The following is a 26,237-nucleotide window of genomic DNA, read 5'->3' as shown; positions in this document are numbered from 1 at the left end:
AAGAGAAAAGAAGCAAAGATGAAAAAGGTAGAACTAGCACTAAAACAGTAAGGTACAGAACTTATTTTACTTCTCAGTTATACAAACAAACATACATCTGTATCTTGACTTCCAGTTGCTAAAAAACATTATGCAAAAGAAATACAGTACAGCTTTTCACTCTAAATGTTATGCTTTTTCCACCAAAACAAATCTACAGCTGTAATTATTTTGATAATTATTTTGATATGCAAAAGAGAAAAAGATTTGATCACCAATGACTTTTTAGGATTCTTCATTTAAAACTTGCACTGAAGATGTTGCCTAGTCTGGCAATGAAACGTCTGCAAGAAAACAACCAGGCTCAGAGAGCACCAAGGACTCCACAGTTCAACCCTGAGCTACAAATATTCGCTTCGATTGGTACCACATATGGGCGTCAAACACTCCAGAAAGCATGCAAATGGGAGAAGCCACACTGAAGATGTTGCCTAGTCTGGCAATGAAACGTCTGCAAGAAAACAACAAGGCTCAGAGAGCGCCAAGTACTCCACAGATTTTTCTAGCCCAGATAATGGTAATGCTAGAGAACCTCTTGCTATGGCTCCTAAATAAAGCTTGTGGAGTTATTGGTTTTGTCTGAAAGCATATTCATCCTAAGTTACAGTAAACTTTAGCAAAAAATAAGTAAAAGCAATTCTCTAAACAGCAATATCTCATTAACTTAACAGTTCCTATTCTGTGCTTTATAAACAATATGTAGCAATAATAGAATTTAAAGGAACAATTAAAGCTCAGATCCACTGTCAAAGCATTTAGAGCAAATAAAACTGCCAGTAAATATTAATGCCATACCAGCACCCTGTTCTACAAATGTGTTAACGATCTCTAAATGTGACATTGTGTTTGCCTCCCAGTTGATGAATATATTTGCATGAAAAACTGCATGCAAAAAAATCTATATATTTCCACTGTATGGACTCATAAGGAGTTGAATTCCTCTTGTTCTCTTGCACATCTCAAATTTGTTCCACAGAATGCAAGAGACAGGTTTGAGAAAAATGATCTGCCAGCAATGTCTGTATACTTGATGGACGGACACAACTGGATATAAAGATGTTTCCCTCATAAATAAGTAAGGTTCGGATATATTCATACAATTGAGCAAGAGGAGACTTGTGTGTCTCTCTGTTGACAACGTTTGCACTGTATCATCTAGATGATAATCTAGATCAGGGTAGGCAATATTTGAAGACTTACATATACAATTCAATCTCCCAACCTTACAGAGGTACCACATAAAGCCATCCAATGGTCTGATGGTATCATGGGAAGAAGTGGGATTTATTTTTTTTCAGTCATCTTCTCAGGGTTCTATTGCTTTATTTATTAGAGATGTTGTTATGCAGATTCGGTTTTTCAACTCTAAGCAGCATACAAGCCAAAGAATGAGAAAATCAACAATACAGCAACATTTCATATAATTAAAGACTATTAATATTTCCAAATTTCTATTTTTTTGAATTTGGGAAAGCCCCCAAAACCAAAAATTCAGCCATTTTGACACCAAATTTTGATAGTACAATGTTATAACTGGAAGTTACAAGTGCAAGCAAGTTTGTGTCAGGGCTGTATTATCCATAGGTGCAGAAATCCCACACACTAGTAAATGCCATTTTAGAAATGTCTATGATTTACAGCTTTGTGCTTCCTTTCCATTGCTGAAGGTGTTATTATAGACTTCGCAAGCTGCCCATTCCCAATCTAAACTCAAGTTCAGAAGCAACTTTCAGTAAAAAGCCACTGAATCACAAGGGATGGATGCTTTTTTAAAATGTTGCTAGCCACGGCCCAAATTTTTGTTCTGTAGTGAAGACAATACTGGTGTGGGTGCTTGCCAGGTGAGGAAAGAGAAGAGCTCCTTTGATGTAACTTTGCAAAAGCAACACCCATTGTATTGGGACAACTGTTTTGCAGGCCATCAATGTTCTTCTATGCACATGGGTAGAGGTACTCTCCAGCACTTGCAAAAGCCAGAAAAGATTTCTACAAACATACAGCAACTGCACAGAAGCGTCTTCTGGATCTGGTGTTACAGGCTCCTGCTTTTGAACATATTGGAGAATGCAAAGGGTAGGTAGATTGCAAAGAAACACTTTCCTTTTAGCAGCCTCCAGCACTGTCCAAAGATGAAAAGGTTTCTATGATGTACTTCACAGATACCTCTTTTGGCTTTGCAGGTGACAGAGGAAAGAGACCACAGAGAAGCTTTAAGGTGCTATGAAGCATTCCTTCAAGGTAAAGGGCACTCCTTTCTTGCCTTGACAAAAAGAATCGTTATCAGCTTTGCAGCATGAAACAGTTCACTGAGATGAATATGTAACTCATCATGTGCACATCTATAAATTAGGGTTCAGAATGGATGAACCCAGCCCTAATTTTCTTGGTAGAGAGGATGTTTTAGAACCTAAAAGTAGTTGATTATGTGAATTCTTCCTGCTCTCTGAAAGTGTGTACTAACTAGGCATATGCTTACCACTTTTTCCTGCTATTTTGAGTATTAGGTCTGAAATTGTATGATGATCAAGACTTCAAGAACTCAGGACTGTAAAGTAATTTCCAAGTATCCAAAGCTGAGATAGGCAGCTCTGAAAGAACCAAGAGGAAAACTGACAACATGGGAATAAATGTGTGAACAAATAAACAGCTATTTTTAAATGTGATTTTCCCCCAACCCCCCGCATGCTCCATCTGTCAATATCAAGAACATATCATGTGTAATGTTTTCTATGCAACGAAACAGGTGCCAAGATACTCTTTTGCATATTCTGTTTGTATTCCTTCCTCATTCCCCCCATTTTCCATCAACTAGCTTTCTGTATAAGCTTTTTTGGTATAACTGAACATGGACAACTAGCTTTTGAATATTACTGACTTGAATTTGAATTTTACTCACAACTAAATCTATATCAACCTCAGAAAGTTTGTGATTCCATTTTTCCCACTCTAAAACATTATATGAAATACATTTTAATACATTTTGACAATTCCAAAGTACAGTTTGTAATGATATTAGATCAAGTACCAAATCTTACTATTAACATGGTATAATAGTATGCAATTCATACTATTTTTGTCAAATAGCCTAGGGAAAAGAAACATTAAAGCAACATCTTCCAATAGTGACTAATACCAAACTACAGCTGGTCATGCATGAATCAAACAATGACTGGACAGCATCCAGGAGTAAATCAACAGTGAAGTACCACTGCAAATGCATCAAATAACTAATGTCACAAATCTGTTGTGAAGACAAAAGACCTTTAGAAGTTTATTTTACTGAGTATTTTATGAAACATAATGGAAATCTTTATATAATGGTTTATAAGTTTACCTAATAAAGACAACTTTTCTACTTATATATTTCAGGGAAACATACTGCCTGGTGCATGCTGGGCAGAACTCTTCCTAAGCCTATTTAAAAGACTGAAATCTTTCAATCTGTATATAATATGTAAGAAGTAAAAGAATGTGAGAAAAGATGCACACATACATACACATCATAGTATGCCCATTTGGGAATATGGAAAACACAGAAAAAGAACCAGAAGTAATCAGCAAAAGAAATTAAAGGCAAGAACTATTAAATAAGAGAAAAGGTACTCTAAAGTTTACACCAACACAATTCATCCTATTTCTCCAAGTTTTTCTAACCTTGCAAATCATCCTTGCTTCTACTATATTCATATAGAACTTCATACATTGCCTTTTTAAGCTTCTCACCATCAACACCATACAATCATGATTTTCTCAGTCTTCTTCCCCTTAAGCCATTCACTTTTCCTTTGTATTTTTGTTTTACAATTTGATCCTCATTCCTTCTCTCTATATAATCAATCCACCTCAATATACTTCTTTTGTACCCATTACTCGGTTTTGTATTTAGTTCACAAGAATACTTAAAATCTGTGTGGTAATGTAAGCTTTATCACACAAATTTTAAGTACTCTACTGCATTCAACTCAGCCTTTTATTTCTCCTAACATACCCAACTACTCTGACATACCCAACATAGAATGGGCAAAAACACATTTTTTGTGTACTGTCTTAAAATAAAAAGACAGTATACATCACATTTCTTCACTGCCCATCTCAACAAGCAACTCTGGACGGTTTACAATCAAATTAAGTTAATAAAAGATTAAAATATCATAAACACAGATTAAAAATTTTAAATTTAAATATAAAATATAAAATCCAAGATGGTGAAACAAAAGTCTCAGTTAAATTTCCCAGGGCCTCATCAAGCTGCCAACCACCCCCATGACTGACTATCCCCCCCTCCCACCCAAGCAAGGTGGCACAGCCAAGTCTTGACTCCCTTTCGGAAGGCCGGGAGATTGGGGGCCTGCCTCGCCTCTGGGGATAACTTATTCCACAGGGAGGTGGTCACAGCAGAGAAGGCCCTCTTCCTGGACCTTGTCAATCAACAATCTCTCATGGACAGGGTTCGTAACATGCCCCCTCTGCCTGACCAGGTGGGACGGGTCAATGAAATGGGGGTGAGGCAGTCCCTCGGGTAACCTGGACCCATGCCATGTAGGGCTTTAAAGGTGATAACCAACACCTTGAATTGGACCCGGAAGCAAACTGGCACCCAATGCATCTTGCACCGCTAAGATGTTATATACGCCATCTTTGGGGCTCCTAAAACTGCTCGCGTGGCCGCATTCTGAACCAGCTGTAGCTTCCAGATGCTCTTCAAGGATAGCCCCATGTACAGCGCGTTGCAATAGTCTATACTGGAGATGACTAGGGCATGAGTGACTGACTGGAGGGCTTCCCGATCCAGGAAGGGGAGTAACTAGCACACAACACGAAGTTGGGCAAAGGCTCCCCTTGCCACAGCTGTTACCTTCTCTTCAAGCAGGAGTTGTGAGTCCAGAAGAATTCCCAGGTTCCGCACTAGATCTATCTGGGGCAGTGCAACACCATCCAGAGCCAAAGATGGTAAATTCCCGGATGCCCGGGAGCCCCCAACCCACAGCCACTCCTTATCAGGGTTCAGCTGAAGCCTGTTGTTCCCCATCCACACCCCTACAGCCCCCAGGCACCATGAGAGGGTGATCACAGCCTCACTTAAGTCACCTGGGATGGAGATGTATAATTGGGTATCATCAGCATATTGATACCTCATTCCATGGCAACGGGTGAGCTCACCCAGCGGTTTCATGTAGATGTTAAATAGGAGAGGGAAGAGAACTGAACCCTGCGGGACCCCGCACAAGAGGGGTCGAGAGTCGGATCTCTCATCTCCTATCACCACCGATTGGGACCAGCCCTGAAGGAAGGAGGTGAACCAGCGTAAAACTACGCCACGCACCCCCAACTCTCTGAGCCGACCCAAAAGGATACCATGGTCGATGGTATCAAAAGCCGCTGAGAGGTCAAGAAAAGCCAGGAGGGATGCACTCCCTCCATCCCACTTCCACCAGAGATCATCCAAAAGTACAACCAAAGCTGTTTCCATCCCATATCCGGGCCTGAAACCCGACTGAAAAAGGTCCAGATAATCTGTTTCCTGCAGGAGCCTCTGGAGCTTTTGTTTTTATATCAGCATTTGTATATATAAATTGTATCTGCAGCCCTATCCCCATCTTTAGTTTCCATTTTATATGAAGGTACACAAATTCATCTATGTGCTCTAGTTTTTCATATATATATATATATATATATATATATATATATATATATATATATATATATTATAATAAACATTCACTCCATTTTCTCTGTCAAAGATACCGATCACGGTCTTCAATACAATAATTTTCAGATCCATATTCCTCATATTACCATACATTCTAATGTATACACCCTCTCCTCATTTAGCAACTGCATTCTGTTCAGTGAAATGGTCACTTAGTTAATTGAAATTGAAATACTGTTTATTCAGTCAATGACCCACAAAATTTGAAAAAATATAACAAAGTGAAATAAAATAGATGATATAAAATACTAGCATAACAAAACTGTAACATACACTACTAAAATGGTGTGTTAATTACCTGTGCATGTGTAAATCTAAAATATTACAATCTATGAAATAAAAATATGTATCACCTAAAGCAAGATAGCTAGCATGTATTAAACCTAAAGTGACAAATGAAACAGAAGTGGTTATTTCTGTGATCAGTTATGCTTTATTTTCACTGCAGCAACAGAGAATTTGGCTATTGCACACGTGATAAAGGGTTCTGAATCTTCTAGAAACAGAAGTTCGCACAGAAATTGTCTGGTCTTCCTGGAAATTTAGATATTAAGGGCAGAATATATCCCTGTAGAATTTACAATGTAATAATACATGCAAAATGGTTTCAATCTCGTCACCACATGGGGCAGGTACACTCGGTTAATGAGATTTTGGAGTATCTGCTTCGCAGCAGTGCAGATGGTAAGATGTTATACCTGGCTTTGAAAAATGCTACCCTCAGTTTGAGGAAAGTTAGATTTTGTAGGCATTTTGCTGACTCCCAAGTACCCTTATTTATCCAATTTCTGCCATGTTGGGGCAGCCTATTAACCTCAACCTGAAATCCATATTCCTGGTCACTAAGTGAACATGTGATTGAGAGAAAGAGAGAGATGCTGCAAAAATCATTGGCTGCTGCTGTCATCTCATTCAGATAAAGTTCTCTCTCTCTTGCACAGTGTTCTGTATCTGACAGTTTCCTTTTTTTGCCTCCTTGCAGGGTAGAGACATTACTTAAACAAGCTATCTCTTCCTGAGCTGCTTTTCTCCACAGTGCAGCACTTCCCTAAAAACCACTAGGCCCAAGTTAACAAACTCAGCTCTGTGACCTTAATAGTTGATTAGAACCCTGGCCCTGCTACCTGAAACTGACAAGACCTTATTCAGTTTCACACTGAAGGCTTTTGTTGTCTGGCCACAAAATGTGACTGTAAATGAAGCACTGGTTAGAAAATGAATTTTTTCATTACCATTTATTACTATCATATTTGCGAATGGTCACTAACCAAGGTAGTCACCAAATGAGGAGTGGCTGTACTGCAAATCATTCAGGTTCAACTAATACCATGATGGTATCTACATGCAGAAGTCCACACACATTCGCATCTCCAACAAACATACCTCTAAAGCATTTATCTATTTATCAATAAATACATTAAACAACCTTCCTTACTCAATGAACTACTTACTATGCATTTTATTCCATTTCATCACATGCTTTACTTCCATCATATATCCGTCTTATTGCATTCAACAACCAACCTCCAAACTGCATTCACATTGCATATCTGAAGCCAATTATTATCATACACTTTTCCTACATCAACAAATATACAATACACTTTCTCATATCTATACATTTTTCAATGAATATTATGTTCTATATTGTTTCTTTTATGGAACAACCAGAACAAAAATGCAAGGCCACAATATTGACACATTTGCTGCCTCTAATGCAAAGAACATTAACCTTTATTAGCAGTCTATATTCTTATATTAGTAATTAAATAACTATTTTAATCTTACTGTTAAAATTAAAAAGAAAATGGTTAATTTTAGTAGATGCAGGACTATGCTGTAGCTGTAGGCTTATTTTTTAAATTGTTCATATTAGTTATTATATTTTAAGATGTTCATGCCTTAATATTTTAAGATCTGTGGTACAACAATAACATTCATTCATTCATTCATTCATTCATTCATTCATTCAATGAGCTTCTAAGAGCAAAACTCTGGTCTGCACATCCTCTCCCCAGCAGAGAGTCAAACTGCACTTCTCAAATTTTGTTTATTGTCAACTCTACTAAACTTTCAAGTATGCCTTTCAATATATATTTAACAAGCTAATACTCCTGTAGTTTATGCATTCACATTTGTCATCTTACTGTTTGCATAAACAGTCAATTATGGCATTCTTCTAATTGTTAGGAACAAACACAGTTGTCACACATACATTAAACAAGCCACATCAATATTTTAACATTTTCCAATTACTCCGTCTACATCTGCAGCATTGCCTTTTTTCAACATTCTTTCAGCATTTACAACTTCCCTTTCACCAATTTTCACCTGGACACTAGCATTTATATAATTTCAATTCTACTCTTCAATATATCATCTCATTCCCATATAAATCTCAAAGCATCCTTCCAGCATTCCCTCACTGAGTTTCATCCCAAATCATTTCATCATTTCCATTCTCTGCTGGAGGCTTCTTGTCTAGCCAACTTCACCCACTTTCAAAATGATGTTTTATTTCTATCAAAATCACTCTGTATTTTCTCTGCTTCTTTTAATTTTAAACATTTCTTACCCTGTTTGATTATATTCTGTGCAACTATTATTTTCTTTATATTCATATTATGCAGTACATATTAATCTTTTCAGGTTGTGCAGAACTGCAGCTTTCTATTTTGATTCTACTTTTAAAAGTTTTGAACTTTTTCCTTTTTTCCATGGCTCTTTTTTCCCAAATTCACTCTTGACACTGCCCCCCAAAAATGGTCTGTTCCACATTCAGAACTCTTGTATCTTGTATCACTAATTCTCTCAAACTTTCATCAAAAACAAACAAATCAATCATACAATTACAAATATTCTTTGGCATATGTACAAATGAATAAGCTGAATGTTTAAACCATCTATTTAGAAAAAAACAGAACTTTTTATAAGTAGATACTCAAGAAACAATCACCCTTGTTATTTATCTTGGGCCTCTGAAAGATCCAAACACTTGAATTTAATTTCCAGTCTCAGTTCAACTATCCAACATTGGTTAGCCTTGAACAAATCAAATTTCTCAGAACAATTTTCACGTTGCATAAATATTAGATTTATGATTCCTAACAGTGACTAAGAATAGAAGAAAAACTATTAATAAACTTCAAATGTAGCAACTGACGTATTAATGGCCCATTCCACAAGATCGCAGAGGGCAGGGATGCTTCAAGTATCTTCTCTGATACAACACCTAACTGGGCATTCTCTGCCCTTTGGAATGAGCTTCTAATGATCCTCTTAGCCTTCTGTAGAGCTGTAAAGACCTGGCTTTCCCCTTGCAATGAGTCTGTTCTATGACAAGAGCATGTGTTATTAATGCCAGTCTTGATTATATGTCGATTATAAGTTGCATTTGTTTATTTTGATTTTGTATAGTATTTTTTTTTACTTTTGTTCTTTTCTGATTTTTATTGTTGTACACCACCCAGAATCATCAAATGAGGGGCAGCCTGACAAATAGCTTAAATAAATCAATGACTCTAACAAATAAAAAAAATAGAAGACAAAAATCCCTGTTAAATTAATCCTACTTCCAACTGAACTATTTAACATATCAACAATATTCACTACTAATCTGAAATACAGCTATAAAGCTCACACAAGAGCGACCTCAAGTATTGCCAGGGAGAGCAATAGATATGCTATTGCATTAATAAATACAGCTTCAATGGTTAATTCCTATTCATTTTCTACTGATAAGTATTTTAAAATGGACACAGAAGTGAGATGGGATAATGACTACACAAAGGAAATTTTCCTGAAAGTTAAGACTGTCAAAATCAATGAGCTTTCCTAAATGAACATGTGGAGGATTCTGTCACTGATCCAGATTCTTGTCACTATTCTATAGCATAAATTTTGTTCATTAAGAAAATATTTAATACAAAACAGCACTTAAGACGAAGTACATTAATGTATTTTTAATTCAAGAAAAGACTGAAGACACCAGTTGCTTTTGTTATATATGGGGGGAGGGGTATGTGTGTGTTTATATGGTGGAAAGCCCTTGCTCCCTTTAGGAGGGATATATAACTGGAGGCATAAAAGTGTATCAGCTTACTTTGCTTTTTTCTCATTTTTAAAAAATAGTACTCTGGAAAAATCAAAATAATTGTGACATGTCTGTACTGCAAGCCCAAAGACCCTCAACATACTTTTTCTTCTTTTTATGTTCCCAATGTTTCACACCATTCATGTTTTTGAAAACTACTTGAACAATCAACTTGCCATTTGATTCTGAAAGGGCTCTTTATAAAGCAGGAAAATATAAGCACTTCCTCTCTCCTCTGTGCAAACTACAGAAGACACTGAATACACAGGTATTTGAAAAGGATATTTAATATTGCCCCTTTTATTAGAAAGGAAACTCACTTGTGTTCTTCCTTTTCTCTGTCCCACAGCTGATGCTGGAAGAAAACAAGCAAGCAGGATGCCTCCAGTTCCTCCCCTCACAACACTTTGCTACTGAATATGGGAAAGAAGTGTGCAAACAAGAGAGGGCAGCACCAGCTATTTATTCTTTCTTTCTTCCTTGGGAGGGGGGAAGGATTTGGCTTCCTTCTCTCTGGGTACTGCAGGGAGGAAGGATTTGGCTCAGACATCTGCTTAGTGAAAAAAGGATCTCTGGCCACCTGAGCTAAGCAGCACAGAGGGTTTTGAATGTATTAGAAAGGTGCTTTATATTGAGTCAGATTACTGGTCCAATTAACTCCAATACTGACCACATCAACTGACAGCAACTTTCTAGGGGTTTAAGGAAGGTGCTTTTCCAGTCTTACCTGAGATACTAGAAATTTAACTAAGGATGGTCCAAATGCAGTCAATGTACTCAACCACTGAACTACTGTCCCCTCCCAATGCATTCCTTCAACTCAGTGCAATTCAGCACTGCAGCCTAAGTTGCTTGCCTCGCATGATGTTCCCTGATGTTTCTTCAATGATATCAGAAATTCCAAACCAGTATCAGAAAATGTGAGTTGGCAACAGGCCAGCCTGCTGCTCTGCCTGGACTACACCCACTGCAAGACTTGCTTGGTTGTTCCCCAGCTTCTTGCCCTTCCCATCCATGCAGGGAAGGCAAACCTCACTAGTTGGTTCCTGTGTGGGCCAGTCTACCAGTGTCTGCCTCTTCCTTTTAGGAACTGTTCCCTCCTCACTAGCCCTTCTTTTGATTTCCCAGAAATTAACACACGTGAATAACTTTACTCCTCCCTCCCAATTATCTCCTATGACACTAACACATTTTTTTTTCTTTTTCACTTATGGTATCATCATAGTTCTGAGAATTCAGTAAAGGTAGTCCTCGCTTATTGACCACAACTGGGACCAGCAACTGTTGCTAAGTGATGCAGTCGTTAAGTGAGACATCACACGACCATGACTTGTGATTTTACTGCTGTCATGTGATTGTGGGACGATGAGAAGGTCATAAATGCTCGCTGGTCACAAAGCACCCAAATCTCAATCACGTGACTGTGAGGATGCTGCAGCAGTCATAAATGTGAGGACCAGTTGTAAAGTTACTTTTCCAGTGCTGTCATAATTTCAAATGGTTGCTATACAGGGTAGTCATTAAGTGAGGACTACCTATAATCAAAGCAATAGAGAAGTTGTTCTTTCATTCCTATCTTCCTCATGTAGGTCCATGAAAACTTTGTAGCAAGGAAGAACTGATAGTTCACCTTCACAAAAGTAAAGCAGCTCATCCCTTGGTTGCAGCTTAAATATGTTAATAACAAATAAAGGAAAATTTGCAGTTCTGTGGGCTGGGGTGGGAAAGCTAGGGATGTATGCTTTGCCCAGCCTACAAAGAAACTGAAAGTGTGTCCATGGGGAAATGTAAACACTGAATGGAACATTAACTTGTAGAGTTGATGATAGTTGATTGACTAAATGGACCATCTTTGGATACATACACAGGATATATCAAAAGTCAGACCCCATAGGCCAAACACAGTGTGTTTTATTAAATATTTTTTCAGAGAAAACATTACTGTACTTAGGAATGTTCAAACATCATATGTCAAATGAGTAAGGAAGTGTTTAAAAGAAAATAGCAAACCATTCAAACCTTTGGTAAGGGTGATTAAAGCCCCTTTTCTTTGTTCCCATGTGGGTCTCTTTTCTCTCCAATCTTTGTTTTTGTTTTCTGTTGTTTCCTTGTTTTAAAATATTTTTAACGATTTGTATACTGCCCAGAGTTGCTGGGAGTTGGGCAGTATATAAATGTAATAAATAATAATATAATTTATATAATAAATTATCTATGGGCCCAGACTTTTGGTATACTCTGCATATACACACAGAGAGAGTAAACACAGCCGTTTATTCGTTGAGTCGCTTCCGACTCTTCGTGACTTCATGGACCAGCCCGCGCCAGAGCTTCCTGTCAGTCGTCAACACCCCCAGCTCCCCCAGGGACAAATCCATTACCTCTAGAATATCATCCATCCACCTTGCCCTTGGTCGGCCCCTCTTCCTTTTGCCTTCTACTCTCCCTAGCATCAGCATCTTCTCCAGGGTGTCCTGTCTTCTCATTATGTGGCCAGGGTATTTCAGTTTTGCCTTTAATATCATTCCCTCCAGTGAGCAGTCTGGCTTTATTTCCTGGAGGATGGACTGGTTTGATCTTCTTGCAGTCCAAGGCACTCTCAGAATTTTCCTCTAACACCAGAGTTCAAAAACATCGATCTTCCTTCTCTCAGCCTTCCTTATGGTCCAGCTCTCGCAGCCATATGTTACTACGGGGAACACCATAGTTGCTTTAACTATGCGGACCTTTGTTGTCAGTGTGATGTTTCTGCTCTTAACTATTTTATCGAGATTTGTCATTGCTCTTCTCCCAAGGATTAAGCGTCTTCTGATTTCCTGACTGCAGTCAGCATCTGCAGTAATCTTCGCACCTAGAAATACAAAGTCTTTCACTGCGTCTACATTTTCTCCCTCTATTTGCCAGTTATCAATCAAGCTGCTTGCCATAATCTTGGTTTTTTTGAGGTTTAGCTACAAGCCAGCTTTTGCACTTTCTTCTTTCACCTTCATCATAAGGCTCCTCAGTTCCTCTTCGCTTTCAGCCATCAAAGTGGTATCATCTGCATATCTGAGATTCTTAATGTTTCTTCCAGCGATTTTAACTCCAGCCTTGGATTCCTCAAGCCCAGCATGTCGCACGATGTGTTCTGCGTACAAGTTGAATAGGTAGGGTGGGAGTATACAGCCCTGCCGTACTCCTTTCCCAATCTTAAACCAGTCCGTTGTTCCGTGGTCTGTTCTTACTGTTGCTACTTGGTCGTTATACAGCTTCTTCAGGAGGCAGACAAGATGACTTGGTATCCCCATACCACTAAGAACTTGCCACAATTTGCTATGGTCCACACAGTCAAAGGCTTTAGAATAGTCAATAAAACAAACAGATGCTTTTCTGAAACTCCCTGGCTTTTTCCATTATCCAGCGGATATTGGCAATTTGGTCCCTAGTTCCTCTGCCTTTTCTAAACCCAGCTTGTACATCTGGCAATTCTCGCTCCAAAAGTTGCTGAAGTCTACCTTGCAGGATCTTGAGCATTACCTTACTGGCATGTGAAATGAGTGCCACTGTTCGATAGTTCGAACATTCTTTAGTGTTTCTCTTTTTTGGTATGGGGATATAAGTTGATTTTTTCCAATCTGATGGTCATTCTTGTGTTTTCCAAATTTGCTGGCATATAGCATGCATTACCTTGACAGCATCATCTCGCAAGATTTTGAACAGTTCAGCTGGGATGCCATCATCTCCTGCTGCCTTGTTATTAGCAATGCTTCTTAAGGCCCATTCAACCTCACTCTTCAGGATGTCTGGATCTAGCTCACTGACCATACCGTCAGAGCTATTCCTGATATTGTTATCCTTCCTATACAGGTCTTCCGTATATTCTTGCCACCTTTTCTTGATCTCTTCTTCTTCTATTAGGTCCTTGCCATCTTTGTTTTTGATCATACCCATTTTGGCCTGGAATTTACCTCCGATGTTTCTAATTTTCTGGAAGAGGTCTCTTGTCCTTCCTATTCTATTGTCTTCTTCCACTTCCACGCATTGCTTGTTTAAAAATAATTCCTTATCTCTTCCGGCTAACCTCTGGAATTTTCCATTTAATTGGGCATATCTCCCCCTATCACTGTTGCCTTTTGCTTTCCTTCTTTCTTGGGCTACTTCTAGTGTCTCAGCAGACAGCCATTTTGCCTTCTTGGCTTTCTCTTTCTTTGGGATATATTTTGTTGCCGCCTCCTGAACAATGTTGCAAACTTCTGTCCATAGTTCTTCCGGGACCCTGTCTACTAAGTCCAGTCCCTTAAATCTATTCTTCACCTCCACTGCATATTCCTTAGGAATATTAGTGAGCTCATATCTAGCTGATCTGTGGGTCTTCCCTAATCTCTTGAGTCTGATCCTAAATTGTGCAAGAAGTTCGTGATGTGAACTACAGTCAGCTCCAGGTCTTGTTTTTACCGACTGGATAGATGTCCACCACCTTTGGCTGCAAAGGATGTAGTCAATCTGATTTCGGTGTTGTCCATCTGGTGAAGTCCATATATAAAGCTGTCTCTTAGGTTGTTGGAAGAGAGTGTTTGTTATGCAGAGTGAGTTGTCTTGGCAAAATTCTATCAGCCTATGTCCTGCTTGGTCTTGTTCTCCCAGGCCATGCTTACCTGTAATTCCAGGTGTCATTTGACTGCCCACCTTAGCATTCCAGTCTCCCGTGATGAAAATAACATCTCTTTTAGGCATGTTGTCCAGTAGGTGCTGCAGACCCTCATAGAACTGCTCTACTTCAACTTCTTCAGCATCTGTGGATGGGGCGGATATTTGGATCACTGATGTTAGATGGCTTGCCCTGAATTTGAATTGAGATCATTCTATCGTTTTTTGGATTGTATCCAAGCACTGCTTTAGCCACTTTACGATTAATTATGAAGGCTACTCCATTTCTTCTCTGGTCCTCTTGTCCACAGTAGTAGATCTGGTGGTCATTTGATGTGAAGTGGCCCATTCCAGTCTATTTCAGTTCACTGACGCCCAAAATGTCTATCTTTAATCTTGACATCTCACCAATAACCACATCCAATTTGCCCTGGCTCATAGATCTTACATTCCAGGTTCCGATGGTGTGTTGATCCTTAGAACATCGGATTCGCCGTTCACCGCCAGCACCGTCGGCTGCTAGCCGTCCTTTTGGCTTTGAGCTAGCTGCGTCATCACGTCTGGGGCTAGCTGAACTCATCCTCTGTTCCTCCCCAGTAGCATTTTGACCATCTTCCGACCTAGGGGTCTCATCTTCCGATGGTATACCGACATATCTCTGGTTGTACTGATGCATTTAGTTTTCACGGCAAGAATACTGGGGTGGGTTGCCATTACCTTCCCCAGGGATCGCACTTAGTCTGACCTCTCTGTCATGACCTTCCCGTCTTGGGTGGCCCTTCACGGTTTAGCTCATGGCATCATTGAGGTGCTCAAGCTCACCTCAACAAGGTGATGATCCTTTGCTGAAGGTAAACACAGTAGTCTAGATAAAAAGGCTGACCAGGGCAGCAACCAGGTACTGGAGAGGAAGGGGCATGCCAGGCACTGCAGTCAAGTGGAGCTGGGGCTGCTCCTAAAATGGAATGAAGCACCAGAGACCATTTGACCTGAAGGACTTAAGACAGCTCAGGTCAGAAAAGAGTAGTTTTGAATTGAATCTGAAAACTCAGTGCAGAAGGTATCTGCAATGGGTTGGGAGAAAGACAACGTCATTCATTTCTGTACTGAAGTGGTGAATGGCCTATACTGGTGATGGGCGAAGCAAAAAGTACAGAATTGCCATCACTCAACTGTGTTCTTCCTTGGAAGAGCAAATTAAACTATTATATAGTGTATGTAGCTCATATTCCTTTTTCTTTTAAACACAGAGTATATTGTTATGGGCTGGGAAGAATTAAGCCCACAAAGACAGTTTCATTTCAGAAATTACTAGCAAACTTTCCAAAGAATTAAAAGGGGAAAAGCTCTCCAATGTCAACAGTGGGATTTTTTTCCCCCACTGTAATTTTTGTAAGAGGTAAAGGGAGGTTCAAATTTTAAAGAGCTTTGGAGAGGAAGGTACATTATGGGACCTCCAGCATTTACCTTAAGGAGAGCAAGAGAGAGAAAATCAACTATACTCACATTGTGTGAAAGGTGAAAGGTTCCCTGTGCAAGCACCAAGTCATGTCTGACCCTTTGGGGGGACGCCGCTTTCGCGACGTTTTCTTGGCAGACTATAGCAGGGTGGTTTGCCATTGCCTTCCCCAGTCGTCACCTTCCCCAGCAGGCTGGGTACTCATTTTACCGGCCTTGGAAGGATGGAAGGCTGAGTCGACCTGAGCCGGCTACCCGAGAATCCAGCTTCCTCTGGGATAGAAATCGGGTTGTGGGGGAGTTTCGGTTGCAATGCTGCCGCCTACCACTCTGCGCCACACGAGGCTCTCACATTACTAACATAAATACTATTCTGATCTTCAAATAAGATTGGGTCCAATCAAGTGAATCCTCCATAAAATCCAGGTTGCTCTTGGAATCAGATATAATAAACAAATTCTTCTTGTTGCACTGCCCATCATAGAATGCAGAAGCAGCATATTATACACAGAAGAGCTGAGGGATTGTATAGAAGTAGTGACTATTCTTTCTTTAACACACTGCTTCCCAAACTTTTTCCTTTATTACCCAAAACCACTTATCAGAAAGTCCTTTTTACCCAATGTAGGTAAAATACTTTGCCAATTTAATGGGTTCATCATTACCAAAACAAAAACCACTTTTACCCAATTTTGGGTAATTTACCCAGGTTTAGGAAGCACTGCTTTAACACATGTTTCCCCTCTTTATGGTATAATTCTGAGAAAGAGTCAGGGTTAAGGGAAGCATGTTAGAAGAAAGAAATACCTTATTCTACCAATCCCTCTTGCTTGTATTCTCAGGGCCCTGTAGCAGAGTTTCAGATAAGAGCAGTAGCAGCATATTCTGTTCCCTCATTCACTACCCCTCTTGCTAACTGATAGAGCAACAGGATTCTAGCAGGAGCACCATTCTCTGTCATGTAAACCTGGATTCTTAACGCTTCTGGGTAGCCAAACGGTAGGGCTACAGCTCAGTAAACTGAATTTTCTCAGAGGGTGAGTAGCTTGTCAGAGGCATGCAATCTACCAATTTCCTGACATTCTCTGGACAGGAAAGGCTATGTAAATTATAGTTGCTGCTAATTTCTCTCCTGCCAGCTTAGCCTCTCTTTTTGGGCAATATATGCAGAAGCTTAAAAGGGCCACTGAGAGTAAAAGGAGAAGAAAGAGCAAGCAAATAAGAGAGAAAAGGAATTAGCAAAAGACAACTTTATTTGGAGGAGGAGCTGTCAGCTTAGCTTGCTCCTTAACCCACTTTCCCGTGGTGATATGGACCCTTGTAGTGATTAGGTCTAATCCTCCCAACATCATTCAGAATAGCACCTCTGAATATATAGATAGCAAATGACACCATCCTTCAGAGATTTCCCTCTTTGTTGTCTAGGTAGACAGTGCAATGACAACTGGTCTGGCTTTCTCTGTGGGAATCACTGAGCCCAGCCCTCCTTTTCCTGCTATATCCAAAGCTGCATCATTAAAAGCAGGGGAAGGAGTTATTGTTGCTCTGGCTTGCATATTTCTTAACTCTTAGAAGCAACAAAATGTTGGGAAAACAACTAAAAAAATCTCACCTTGGAGGGAGATGATACCCTGGGGAAGGTTTCCTGCCAAGAAGTCCCTCACCCCTGTTCATTTCTACTCTCTGTTGAAAGTAAAAAGGAAAGAAGGTGAGATTCTATTTACTGTGCAATTGTCTCTCATCCATGATGGGTTCAAAATAGAAAAGATGATGATTTTGAAATATGTTTGCCTTCTCATGTAGTTCAGCCACCAGTTTGCATTCTTCTCTGCAACAAGTGTTGGCAGAGGAGAAACATCTGAATTCAAAAGGATGGTTTCTTGATAGGGATATGGACAACCCTATCCTTAACTCAAGACTTGGAAGTCATCTGCCTTAATGTGCCTTTTCTGTACAAGGTCCTGTTTTGTGAGGCTGAAATAGGAAAAAAAATGGGTGCGAAAGAGCGCTTTTCCCTGCTTTGTACTCACAATTTTGAAATTATTTGCCCCTGAAAGTTGTTCAACCCCCTGTAATGCCTCACTCTACCCTGCAATCAATTACCCCAGTTGCCCAGAAAGGGCACCAGTAGCCACCAACACCTCGAACGAGCTGCATTCCCAGTCTCTTCCTCACCAATAGCAAAAGGACACAGCACCAGGGGAGAGGGAGTGATGTAGACCGAACGGGCGTAACATCTGCCATTCGTACCGAGTCAGAGCTCAGGTCCAGCCAGCCTGGCGCTGCCTGACTACAACCGGCCGCGGGTCCTCCAAGGCGCCAGGCCAGGCTTTATCCCCACGGACAGAGCCCAGGGTTTGCTTCATGCGCGGTGGGCTCTCTGCAAGGGCGAGTGAGGGCCCCCTTTCTAGGCACCCGAGCGCAGAAGAGGCGCGCCGCGGCAACAGGGCGGGGGAGCGCGAGAACAGGAAGCTGTCTGGGGCCCCAAGCGGAGCCTCCGCGGTGTCCGCGCCCAGCCAGGAGGCCGAAGAGGCGACGCGATGCCGGGGAAACTTTCGAGGCAGACCGCCGTGTGGGGGAGGGGCCTGAAAGCCCTAGAGGGGCGCCGCTCCCATCGCCAACCCCCTCGACCGCCCCGCCTGCCCGCCCCACTGACAGTCTCGCCCCTCCACGCCCGCCTCACCTCCTCTGGAGCCCCCGGGCGAGGCGCTTCGCCCCCTTACCGAGCTCTCAGACACTCTCAAGCCGCAATGGCCTCCCTCCGCACCTCACAGGCCGCACCAGACCTAGGCATGCTGATGAGCACCCGTCCCACCCAATCACCGCGGACATTCGTCAGGTTTCTGCCAACCAGCTTTCGGAGGAGAGTCCTGAAGACCACTATATAGGGTAGGCGCGACAGGCGCTTTACTCTCAGAGGGTGGGGGTTCCTGGGAGTAAAGTTATCTGTGTCTTGGGGGCTCAAAGCCCGCGTGCTTTGTGAGTGACTTCAGCTGAGACGAATTTTCTGATTTGGTGCTGCAATTTGAAAGTATATCGTGACTAACGCCAGCTTCTGGGATCGGTTTTTATTCCTGATTTAGCCCCCCGCAATTGCTCTCTCTTCACAACACCAGAAACGGTATTGACGCGTATAAACATGAGTACAAGAATAAATTGCTGTTTTTAAAGCACTAATTTAGTTTAATTTAATTATGGCATGAGGTAGGATTGCAAACAGGATAGCCAGAAACAACCACTGTAAACAATCCTCTTTACATGTAGTGTTCTCAACCCACTTTTCTGTGAGCATGCAATATAAATTGCTCATTCAGGCTAGGTTAAGGTAATATTCTAGGCTAAAATGCGATTGGGTATGTTGTGACGTAGTATGGTATCTAGGCATACACAGGATGTGTCATAAAAAAAATTGGCATATATACCTCTTTTTAGGAAGTACCCAAGTGTGACTGAAGTGTCATCCATTAGACCAATATATTCTTTTTATATTTTAAAAACTTATCTGCCACTCATCTTACATACAATAACCCCGGAGGAGGATTTAGCTCATGCAACTGCCTTCAATCGGATTCTCATGTTTATGCTTCAACCTTTGGCAGCAATCTATTGCACCAAACCCAAATATTCAAAATCATGAATGCAAAACTGAGGCTGACTGACTCATAAAACAACAAAAGCTCTGGGTTGCAGCAACAGTTTACTGCCCTACCATTTTTGTAGAAAATACAAACTAAGAACGTAACTCCAGGAGAAGTTTATCCCTTTTTGGAAAATGATGCTTAATACTACCTTTAACAGGAAAAAAAATATAAAAGCATCAGATTTAATGAAGCAGGATGGACAGTAGAGGGTGGCCTTCCCCTGCACTTTTAGTTGAAGCCCCCCCCCCCTCCCGTTTCCCTCTGATAGTGCCATCTCTATATTTGGCTACCTGGCAGTGGGCGCACACAGTATTCTGGCAAGGAAGGCAATGGCTACTTGTACTTTCTTTCTCTTGCCCACCATAGCAGGAAGGAATAAGACCATAATGCTGGCTTGTACCATCCTGCCTTCTCTATGTGGAGTAGCAAAGCATAGGTCTTAGAAGTAACAGCCATCGCACTCTCTTGCTCATCTGCTTTCTCACTCCCCAGTGAACAAAAATTAGGTAATGATTATGTCCCTCTTGAAATGCCCTCTTTCAGCTCAGACCCTCTCCTTCCATATAGACAAGGCAGTGGAAACAATTGTGCCTACAAAAAGATGTGTGATGTGGGGAAGAGGGAATAAAAGGTGGTCTTCTCAGTCACCTTCCCTGACACATGAGGTAGAGAGGGAAGGAACAAGTGAAAGCGAAAATGAACAAGCACGGTATGGTTGCTCATTTGAATAGCAGTCACCATCTCTGCCTGATCACATGCCCTCTCTTGCTAGCTGGTATGAAGAATTAGGCTAGTTATTGCATCACCCCGAAACAGGATGCTTAAGAGAGAGAGGAATAGGCACTCTTCCCAGTTGTCCCAAGAAGATGCAGGCTTTAGCAGATGGGAGGTAAAACTCCAGAAGATTCTTCCAGTGGGAGCCTCCTTCCCTTCTTTTCCAACCTGAGCTGCAGAGTTGGGCAAAGGAACAGGAACTGATTTAACTATGGATACTATTTTTCCAGTATCGAAGTGGCACTGTTTTGTATGGCTTTTGAAATGTGAGTTCAACCTTATATTCTTCATAAAAAATTATAGCTACCTAAATTTTCATAAAACAACTACTGAGAACAAAAGTATCTTTTGGTAGATCCATTGAAATGAATAGAAACTACATATTGGTGGCAAAGAAAACAAACCGAAAATTCTGAGGGTCATACGGATACAGATCATCTACACTGCCCTGCTGTACAGTATTTTAAACATTAGTCTTCCTTCTTTCCCTTTCTCTCTCCAATTCCAAAGGTTCCATGTGGCTTACAATTAACAGCCTTAAAGTAGAACCCTACAGTAACATAATCACAACAAGAAGGCGCTGATTAAGATAGCATTTGGACAGAAAGATCTTCATGAGCTGTTTTAATGGCTCTTCAAAAAATAATAGGGAAGGGTTGGTCTGAATATCTGGAAGTAGGCAGTTCTTGAGGCCGGGGTATCATTTTTGTTAGCAAGGAGAGAATGGAAGGAAATGTTTGTGAGATATTCTTGTACAATAAGAGTTGCCTCAGGGAACAGAATAAGAAAATCCTTGCATTTGCTACTTATAGTAAGTGCTTACATGCCCCTCCGCCCCCACCTTTACAAGTGTACTTTTTTAACACCTGGATTTTCAGTGTCCACCCCCCCCACCCCAATTGCTTTACCTCCACATATGAGTTAATTTTTTAAAAAGCAACTTACCTTCTTTTTGTGGATAAAAGACTTGAAGTTCTTGGTGCCTGCCAAGGTGTTTTTTTTTTAATTTTATTTTTAAGATGAATTCCTACTGGCTATGAAGAGCCATCTTTTCAAAAGCAAGCATGTGGGTCATCCTTGACCCAGAGCTAAATATGGAAATCTATCAAATTCTTATGCTTTTTTTTTCTTTTCTTTTAAATGATGAAGATAGTAGGGATTTGCAACCTGATACCAATGGGTGCCAGTATATTCAGGGATACTTCCCTTAGTCCCCATTAGATACTGCAGAGAGCTATGTTAGTCTATGGTAGCCAAAAATTAGGGGCACCTGGTAGCATCTTTTCTGACTAACACTTTTTATTAAGTTTCTATGAGTTTTAGCTCACTTCATCAGATTAATGCAGTGGTTGACTGATGTAGGGTTTTAAAAGGTTATCAGGCATAAGGGAATGGGGGAAAAGGGTGATTATGCAAATTACAAGTGAGACAGATTACAAGTACCTCATCATTTAGTTAAGACCTGACATCTCAGGACACAGATTTCAAGGTGGGTATTTAAGAATAAAACCAGCCAGCATTATAGAGCAAGAGGCTAGTGACTCAGATCAAAAGGCTTCAGGCTCTCTCAGGTCTTAACAGACACAATGGGCTTTTAACAGATTATACAAGCTAATTGATGAGGTAGTTGTAATCTCTCTAGTGTGCAACCTGCATCTGTTTCATCACCCTTTCTCTACCCCCATGTTCCCAGCTCATACTTTTTTAAAACAAGAGAGCCAGTTTGGTGTAGCGATGAAGGTGCCGGACTAGAAACTGGGAGGCAGTGAGTTCTAATCCTCCCTTAGGCATGGAACCTGGCTGGGTGACTTTGAGCCAGTTATTCTCTCTCAGCCCAACCTACCTCAAAGGGTTATTTTTGGGAAAATCGGAGTTGTACGCTGCTTTGAACCGCACAAAATAAAGGTGGAATATAAATCTAATTAGTGATAAATTTTATATCAGTTCAACCACTCCATGCATTTGATGGAGTTACAACTCACCAAAGTTTATGCTTTTTAATAAAATTTGTTAGTTGGAAAAGGTGCTACCAGAAGATAAATAAATATAAACACACACACACACACCCCTCCTAATCAACTCTCCCCCAAAGATGACATTTATTTAATTATATCCTTTCTACTATTCTATACATTCCAGTCTACTATAATAAAGATCAAACTAAAAAAACATACAAATTGTCTGCCATTGTACTTGATAATACAACAATTTTAATAATCTTAATCACACTAAACCCAAAACCAGACAGTTATTATTTTTTATTATACCTTAATAATCTTAATCCAAATTGTTAAAGATAAATCAGTCAAACCCTAAAAGCAATCCAGATAAGTATTCTTAAACCCTCATCCCACTTCAAAATAAACCAGAGCATTTACATATCCCCACAATGCGCACAGAGCTTTTTCTTTAAAAAATCGAACAGCCCAACCGCCCCCCCTCAAAAACTCCAACTTCTCTTCAGGAGACCTCCCATACATAATAACCCCTTCTTTTTCATGGCGTTCCATCAGAAGATCAATTTCATTTATGGCTTGCAACTCGCTCTCTCCCTTTAATTTCTCCAACTCAACTATCTGATCTTCATCTAACATTTCAACAGAAGTCCCGATCTCACTCTTAGAAGAGACATTTCTGGCACTGTTAAATTCCTCAGTTTCATCTATGACATCCCCAACCAGATGACATATTTCAGACCCCATATTTTCCACAATGTCCTGAATGCCTTGCATAAAAACTTGGTAGGAATCAGAAAAGATCTGTTTAAAATTTTGTTGGAAGTCAGAGAAAGTCTGTTTAAAACCCTCCATGTCTCAAGCAGTAGATTATGGCAGCCTCTAGGAGCTTAACCAGCGAAAGTCGAAGATATGAAAGAATTCCGAAAGCAAAAGTGAGATATGCAGACAGTTCCCCAAGGAAAGTAGGAGCAGAAAACTGAAAGTTCAAAACAGCCAATTCAACGTGTAGGAAAATGCTAGTATCTTCAAATTTAGTACAAAAATAGTAACAGTGAGACAATTATTTACTCTCAATCCTCAATATTTGGATGGAAAACAAATTCCAAAGCTTAAAAAGAATTTTTTAAAAAAATGGATACCAAAAATAACGATAAGTGCCAAGAGAACCCGCTTCTCCTTGCTGTAGAAAGCCTCTCTTAGGGTATGTGTACTTAAAAGAAATATAAATTGGGTGATTTAGAAATGGGGTGGCCGGTCTTAGTGTCCCTTTAAGGCTACAGCGCGGCTTGGAAATGGTGACGTCCCAGCCTCCTGGCTAGCCATTACAAGTCAAACGCGAACGCTGTTTGCAATCTTCTGGCTGCAAGCAGCTGTCCAGAGGACAGACGGGGTGATTCCAGGTGTTTTCCTTTTTCCAGAAAAACACTCCTGGGCTTCAGGAGAAACCTGCCTGAGCAGGAAAAAACTGCTGCATTGTCAGTTCTGCCCAATGAACCCATGGGCACAGCTGTTCAGTCCGCCATGTCCCCACTGGAAGTCCCCTTTTTTTATATATTAAAAGGGGAGGGAGCAACTGTATTTAGCGATTTTTATAACGTGCCAATGGAATGATTTATAGAAATAATGTGATTTTGGTTTAATATAGAGTAAGGGATTGATTATGGGAATTTTTTGTATATCCTTGCTGTTAAAAGTCAGAAGTCACCTCTTTTGGTAATTTTGAAAAATTTTCTCTTGTGTTTCTACACTTCTTTAGTTTTTTTTTTCTAGTTTTTTGTTTTTCTGTAGTTTTTATCTTTACTTGAAACGTAATAAAATTCTTATTTAAAAAAAAAAAAGGAAAAGGTGCTACCAGACTCATGTTTAACCCCTGTTAAGTTCATTGTCCTAAAGTGGGAAGCTAATTTGAAAGAAACAAAAATACCAGTCTCTGGCATCATCTATATTTAGAAAAGTGCTTCAGCCTCAAACAGGCTCCTACGCATTTTTACATGTTACTGTTTAGAACTGTGTTTACAAGACCAGATAGAAAACAGAAGGTAGGGTAATAAAGCATCCTAGCAAGCTGAGGCTAACAGAAGGAATCAAAATAATCAATTCAACTTCTGATAAATGGGAGTTTTGTGCCTGACCAGACTATAGCAAGCCCCACCACCACATGCATCCATTCTACGAGAGCATATATGAGTACTTGAAGGCCTATATCCTTCAAAGACCCTGAGAAACAGGACACTTCTTGCACATCCTAACTAGAATCCCAATGGGGCTTGGGGTTTGCATTCTCTTTAACGATTTCCCCAAATTAAAAACCCTGCCTACAACTTGCCGCTGACTCCAGACTTCAAAAATCAAACATGATCCATTCTGCATAGTCCTATCAGGAGTTACAGTACTTAATTCCACCAAAGCATTATAGAATATTGTAGACATATTGTAGAACATAACAGTTCTAGTAAAGAATCAGGGGAAAAATCAAGACATTTTTGTAATCAATGATTTCTTTAATTGCATAGGATTTTGGTTGTATGATAATTAAGTAGAAACATAGTCACAAAATATGCAGTAGCCTTATAGGGTTAAATAACACTTCAAGAAAATGAAGATAGTCTGAGGCATGTATAATGTATTTTATCTAAAGACGCAGTTCAACAAAAATAGAATCAAGTTTAAATGATGTTTGAGTTTTCATTAACAACAGTACAGAAATATAAAAGACAGATAAATGCAATAGAATTTCAGTTAAAAGTACAACTGCCCAAAGTAAAATAATCCGTATACATTATTGTATGCAAACTGACTGCATTCACAGATTATGCTTAAACCAGATTCCTTCACGCTCATTAATCACTTCTGCTTGACTCTCCCATAGCTTCCAACTCTGGCTTGTAAGCAGGCAGAACAAGTGAGAATTCCCGGTTTAGAGTTACGTTAACCAAACCAGAGAATGGGATTCTGTGGTTGTTTGAGCTGCTCCTGGTGGCAGGAAAGGTCAGGTGAGAGTGAATCCATCATTTATTCTGCCTTAGTGAGATGTGTAAATGTAACCAATTAATACAAGATTAATGAGCCTAGGATTAACTCCTAGGCATTACCCACTAGTAGAGCTAACCCATATGCTAAAATAACTTAAATGCTATACATTTGTGTATATATAAATACTTTGTATTTAAAAGTAAGGCTGCCATTCTATGTATACGTACCCAAGAGTAAATCCTTCCAATTTCATAAGGACTTAGTTTGAGTAAACATGTAGAACATCAGGCTGCTTGTAGTGTTGATTTATTCACAGTAACTCAGAAAAAAAGCTATATACATATATTGCACAGTTATAAAAAAAACACTATTCATTAAGCATATGTAAACACAACAGTTTTCTTCCATTCTTTGGCAATTTGATTATTTCAGTAATGCTATAAGCAAGAGCACTTAGTAAGGCATGTGACAAATATTTAAAGGCACATTAAGCAGTTTTTTTTTAATGTAAGGACATCTTTCCAAATATTTCCTAGTTAGGAATATACTGGTTATTGGTTCACTATTCCCACGTTAAAAACCCAAAGTAAAAAAAAGTTATGCTTTGCAGTGAAGAGTCCAAATAATCAGAATGCTAGTTTAAAACCTAAAAAAAGACACTCTAGATGATTCATAACACTGTGTGCACATGTTAAAATTTGTTTTAACCACAGTTTAAACAAACCAGAGTTGGTCTCACAGACAAAAAGTAACCATGGCTTGTTCTGTGAATTTTTCATTTCTTTCTCTACCGTTCCCTAAGCATCCTATCACATAAGAGATGGGGCTGGCTGTAGTTTTATTAGTGGTGGGTGTGTACACACACACACTGTCATGGGGGAGGTTGTGCATGTATTTCTGAATGTGTCTGCATGTTTATCGGTCTCTTTAATAATATGTGCATTTTGCCTATGTTCTTGTGGACA

The 26,237-nt window shown here is 40.0% G+C and overlaps 1 protein-coding gene across 2 annotated transcripts in view; it reads right to left on the bottom strand.

Annotated features, from left to right (window-relative positions):
* Positions 1-18,686, bottom strand: part of MAPK9 (mitogen-activated protein kinase 9) — a 56,957-nt gene extending 38,271 nt beyond the window's left edge. For both annotated transcript variants that reach the window (XM_063292254.1, XM_063292255.1), the window contains exon 1: positions 18,610-18,686. The gene's annotated coding sequence lies outside the window, so the exon portion shown is untranslated. The remainder of the gene's footprint in view (positions 1-18,609) is intronic.
* Positions 18,687-26,237: the final 7,551 nt, after the last annotated feature.

This window comes from Candoia aspera, chromosome 2, assembly GCF_035149785.1.
Source record: "Candoia aspera isolate rCanAsp1 chromosome 2, rCanAsp1.hap2, whole genome shotgun sequence".
NCBI lineage: Eukaryota > Metazoa > Chordata > Lepidosauria > Squamata > Boidae > Candoia > Candoia aspera.
Note: the sequence above shows the minus strand (reverse complement) of the source record. Positions and strands in the feature narration are given on the sequence as shown.